Source organism: Anopheles stephensi, chromosome X (genome assembly GCF_013141755.1).
Source record: "Anopheles stephensi strain Indian chromosome X, UCI_ANSTEP_V1.0, whole genome shotgun sequence".
Taxonomy (NCBI): domain Eukaryota; kingdom Metazoa; phylum Arthropoda; class Insecta; order Diptera; family Culicidae; genus Anopheles; species Anopheles stephensi.
The window spans coordinates 5,235,313-5,241,325 of record NC_050201.1 but is presented as its reverse complement, the minus strand read 5'-3'; positions in this window follow the sequence as shown (position 1 = coordinate 5,241,325).

Genomic DNA, 6,013 nt, shown 5'->3' with positions numbered 1-6,013 from the left:
TACTTATTTAGCATCCTATCACTTTTCATCGTCCCGCCGCCAAACCGTCCCCCTTTCACTTCCATGCCGCGCCCGCCCGAGCGCGGACCAACCGGGAGGAGCATATTTTCGCTTGGGAGCAATAGAATGCTGAGGGAGTTTAGGTTCGCTCCACGTCTTCACGCAGCAGCACGTGGCTGTGTTTGTACGTGTGTGTGTGTGTGTGTGCTTCCACGCGTGCGCGCACTCTCATTTTCCAACACACACACACACACATTCACAGCAAGGAAAAACTCTACCAGCATCTCGCACCCCACCAAGACCTCCCGGATCAAATTATGCTCAATTTCGTGCGGATAAACTCGCTCGTGCCGTTTCCGTTGCTAGGGCTGGAGGGTTTTGATGAGCAAAATTGTTGTAAAATTAGCCGCCAACCGTTGCTCAGCGAGGAGTGAAAACAAAGATTGACAATTTTTGGGTGAAATGCCCGCCAGCCAGCCCGGTTTCGATTTCCGGACCCTGCGCGGTTCAGTTAACCGCTAATTATATTTTTGAATTATAAATGTAACTGATACGCTGGTTCGGTGGCTTGAGGTTTAGGGGAGGAAAATCCCCTCTCTCCCCCCCCACCCGGGGGAAAGGAAAAGTGGAAACATTGTCATACCGTAATCGTATAATTTGGCGCATAGCTGCTTGCCGTTTCTTTATTATCCCTGGATACGCTGCGGGTGCGTTTCTAAGGAGGTTGTTTGCTATCAGTCCGAGCAAAAATTATAGACAGTGTCACCAGACCTGTCTGTATGGTAGGTGTGTGCTATCCCCGAAGCTATTGCAAAGGAAATTGCTCTTTTGTGACTTCTCGGGGGTGGGATTCGTTTTAAATGTTGGTTAAGAAGATGTTCGTTCGTTACACTGGTTGCTATGAGGTGATGTGTTGATATGAGGACTTGAAATAAAAATGAACAATCTGTCAAGCGTTTGATGACTTGCTACTGTTGGAAGCTATCTGTAGTAGATCAAGAATTTGTACGGATATTCTCAGAATTTGCAGATTTGCAGTCACTATCCATTCCATAGTCATCTGGGACAGAAAGGTCTGGACTTGGGATAGCAGACAACATAGCTCTAGAAGTTGAAGCTCAAATGAGTATCTGGAGAAAGCTCTGATATGCTAGTCTAATGTTGACAACCTCAGGAAGGTAGAGGAGCTCTGTAATCTTGGAACAATGACTAACTTAAGTAATTTAAGAATCACACTGGAGAAACCTGTCGTTGCTTCAGAGAAATGTTGACTGTTAAAGCTCCTGAGACTATGTCATCCATCGAGCTCCATTATCTTGGATCGATTTGGATACTTTGGCTTGGATGTAAGATTTGATTTTGCTCGATAAGAATCTTGAAATGTCTAGAGTATGGATTATCTCAACGTTTGAAGTAAAATTCTTGACACGAAAAGGTAAACCTTAAATGAGTACTTGTAGTCAGCTCTGACATAGTTAGAAATGCTTGTCAGGTGAAAAGGACATCAATAAAGCTCCTGAGAATAGGTTACCTCTCGAGTCCCAGAACTATAAGTTGAGCTACTTAGAGTTGAGCTCAACAATCAGGAAAAATAGGAGTTCTTGGAGATTATGGTCGGTAAGAATCTTCAAATATCTAGTGTATTGGTAATCTCAACGTCTAAAGTAATAATATTCTAGTAACCTTGCATAACTTAAGGCGTAAAAGTAAAACGGCGCTTAAGACATCACCCAAAGTTATGCAATTTGTACATAAAAAATACTATTTTATCCTATTTTAACACACATCCAAAAGGAGAAATAAAATACGGGTTGATAATTTACGGCGAGTCTCATAAATAACAGCAACATTCACAATAGACTTGTAAACAACTGTGCTGTGCTGTGTTATCAACCGACACAAAAGCGCCGGCACTTTTATCTTCATCCATTCTTCACCTCGCCACCTGTCAAACGGTTGATCAAAGTAAGCTTAACTGAAGTATTTTCTGTACGGTTGACGTTCAACTTTACCGATTTGTATTGTTGAGCAGGCGTACTGTGCGGTGTCGGTGACCTGTTTTATTTCATTTTTCCGCCATCTTTTTTTTTTACTTCACTCTCTCCCCCTTTCCCAATACTCCGGTTAGGGAGGCACGGAGAGCTTCGATAATAGAGCCTCAGCTCGGCTTGACAGTGAACGCAACCGAAAGCCCTCGGGTGGGTAAGAATGGGCGGCAAGCTGGGCGATGTATATTATCGCCCAACGCGGAGACTCCATTTTTCCTGTACCATCCTGTGGCACACCGGAGCTCTCTTGTGCCCGAGGACACAAAAATCTAGCCGAGCGTAACCCAGAAAACTTTGAGCTGGTTTTGGATCGTGCCGTGGCGGACTGAACGGGGAGCCTTTATCTAATCGGTGCAGATAAAAAAGGTGTGATCTTGTTGCGATGCCGTTGTTGTTTACCTACCCGTCCAGAAGTCGTTTAGAAGTTTTGTGGAGGCACCGGAAGGAAATAAATTGTACTTCCCCGCCTCCCGGTTCTGTTGCGCCCCTGTTACTCGTTCTCCAACTGGTTTAGAGTACTCACGGGGAGGGAGTTTAGCGGCACCTTTCAACCTTTCCCTGTCTTAATTCATAAGAAAATGGTGAATTTGGTTGTGGTATTGTTGAGGTGAATGGAGAGAACTTCAATTTCATTTTCCACGTGTCGAACCAATTTGTTCATGGCATAGAACGCTACACACCGAACAAATATAAATTCCCTGGTGAATAAGGCACCGGTACGTTTTGGAACGGTCTTAACGCAGTCTAATAAAAACTATGCAACCAAAACCTGTCTCCTGGCCGGTGTTAGTTTGCCCGGTTTGCCATAGCTCTTACCACCGGATGGTAGGAAGGTGAACGGAAGCTAGAAATTTTTCCATTCTTCTCCAGCTCAATTACACTGCCGGGGAGATGTTTGCCGGTACAGCTTGAAGAACAGGAACGCCGGGACCTGATGCAAAACTTTTAAGAGTATAATTAGAGTCATTAAGTCAGGCAAATTACCAAATTAATCAACATTCAACATTCGGCCGGTGTGCGAGAGGATACGAAGGTGGGTTTTTGGGTGTCTGAAAAACTTGCCGGCAGCTCTCGGTAGCCACCACAGACCGAGGTGAAATTGGTGGCTGCTACAACAGGCTGGTGAGCTATACATATTTAACTAACCAATAGTGGTGGTAGTGGAGATTCATTAGTAGTGTCATGCTTGGGAATGATTAGCTTTGCTAGGGTTTTAGTTAATGTTGTTGGCTGGGTTAATTTGGTTGGGACATTTCAGAGCGATAGGTTTGCTGGAATGGTACACTGAATCAAGACACTTTGCTTGCCTGTGATAGCTTCCTGGAGACTATAGAGAGATGTCTCGGCAAATGCTTCTTCTAGACTATTTTCCAATGAGTAAGTAGTGTAGTAAAGAGCTACTATTCTTGGCAGCTTTTCTCCACTAACGTCATCTAGTCGCAAGTACACTCCAGACATATCTCCCAAACAAAAAATGGAGTCATCTAATCATTCCTGGACATTCCTCAATCAACGTCGGAAGTCATTACCATCGTATCGGTTTGTCTGGAATGTCCCACAAATATCCCAACGAATATAGCGTGCTCTAGTTCTACGTACTCGGGGAGAACGTATCCTTGTGGTATTGCTGTTTGGATTGGTTTTTTGTTCCTGCGAAAGGTGTGAGCTGCAAGAGAGATAATTTGTTCCCGTTGTCCGTTGCTATAAATAATCTACGAGCGGTGTTGTTGTAGCTCGCCAACGGGCCAACGCAATTGATTAAGATTCGACCCCAGACATTGGAGGTTCGTTTTCGCGCGTATGAAGCGAAAGTAATTAACACCTCGCGTCAAGTCTCGTTTGCGTTTGTTTCAGTTGTTGGTGATTGCGGTGGTGATGGTGTAGCTCCTGGTTTCTAGCGAATGATGTAGCTTTGGAGAGGCTACACATTCGGGAAGGGATTGTTCGAACCAACACTAGACGTAGAGGGGAATCTGATATCCTGAGTACGGGGAATAGCTCAAAGACATGAGGTAGCTTTAGCCCAACGCACAAAAAAAGGTCCTTGGTGAGTAAAAAATAATGATCCCAACCGTGTTTGACAAACTGTCGGTACACGGTACAATCAAAAAGATAAAACGTAACTACCTTCAGCACCACTGACAAATATATGAGTCCTGTGTGAATGCGCCCGGTGAGGAGATTAATCGTCGCCAAGACAGTTACCAGACAACGGCACGGGGGACTCTCCCTGGTCCCTAAAGTGAGCAGTCTGGTGGCTGTGTGCAAGTGGAAGTGTGCATTATAATAACGCCATATCGATGTGACGAACCCGCCCGGTACCCCGTGCGATGTGTGAGGGGTTGTGGGCATTAAATCGCGCCGAAGTGCCTTCCCTATTAACTCGATAATAGCATAAATATGTGCAAGGGGTTGCAAACGCCCGAAAAGGCAGCCGGTGACACTCACACAAAAAACCCGACCAAACGATTTCCCTCGGGACGCAAAGGCACAGAAGGCGCACAGCGAACCAAACACCCGACTCGTCATGGCAGCAGCCATGGTTCGTTTGGCGTGGATCCTGTGACACGGAGGGACCTCGCGCGGGAGATGCGGATGCGGGCGTGTTCGTTTGTTATCATCATGTTCACGGTACGGGCGGGCGTTGAGGGGCTGTCGCATCATGTCGGAGGCTCATTAGAAAATGATACGTGTTTCGGGTAATGAGCAAACGCCACCGTCGCCGTTGTCGGGTGTTTTGCGTTCGGTCGCGAGATCTGAGAGACCACTGTGAAAGCGATTAATAATAGTGGTGTGGTGCTGTATCGGTTCATAATTTTTTTCTCCCGTTGTTGTTTGCGGTCCATCGAGAAACCGTCACAGCGGCGCCAGGGTAACGCAATATGGGACATTAATCTAGTGCGAGCAAGCCGTCACAGGTTCAAATTGCTGATACATTGCCAAATATCGGTGTCACTGACAGCTAGCGGTGACGTAGTGGCCTGTGCGCTACTAGCCTGCTCACCGTTTGACAGCTGTCATTTGATTCGCCGGTCCAGGTCGCAAGGTACGCCTTTGTTTACATCCCGCAAGCGGCAAAAACAAATACTGCAGTCCACTTGGCAGATAAGCGTAATGCCTCGGGCGATCGCTAATCTGTTGAGGCCACTTGAAACCATCGACCGTACCTCTACTGGGAGCGGCGCATTTTAAATCGCAATAATTACGATACAAAAACAAGCTCAGCAGCGGGCTGCTAAGGGGTTGGAAGAAACTGTCAACCAGGCACCCCAGGCCCGGCTGAGATTCGGCGACAATTAAAGGCGACAGTCAAAATTAATGATCCTCCCCAGAGAGATAGAGAGAGAGAGAGAGAGACACTCTCGCGTCAAGTTTTTTTTTCTTCTCGAAAAGGGCGATAAATAACTTTCCCAGCTCGCGTCTAGGTTTTTATTCAACAAAACCCTAATTTCGTTTAATTGTACACTTTTCAGCTCAACTGGAAATCGGTACACTCCCAGCGGAGAATGTCCACACCCGGGTTGCACCGCCTGCTGCGCGATAGTGAGGTTAGGTTTTTGGGCAATCCCCTTTTTAGACGTCACCGTCCGTACGGTGGACATCGGTGGAAGGGTCCTTACAACACGGGTGGGATTCTTTTCCCGTGTACGTATGAAGTTTCTTTCCTGCTTCTGCGCTTCGGGTTTTGATTCGCTCGAGGTCCTCGACGACTCGACAGATGGAACGATCATTTGTAAATAATAGAGGAACAAGTTTCCGCGAGAATGAATGTGCCTGTCGTATTTATCGCTATTGTTGTTATGATTGCACCGGGTGTCCTCGGATACTCTGGTCGGGGTTTGGTGTGTGTGTTTGCAGGTTGCTTACCGCCGGGAATAGTTTTCAGGGGGGAAAAGGAGTGTAATGTGTTGCGTTTAAGACTCATTACATCCGATAATGGCCAACCTATCGCAACTATCTGCAAC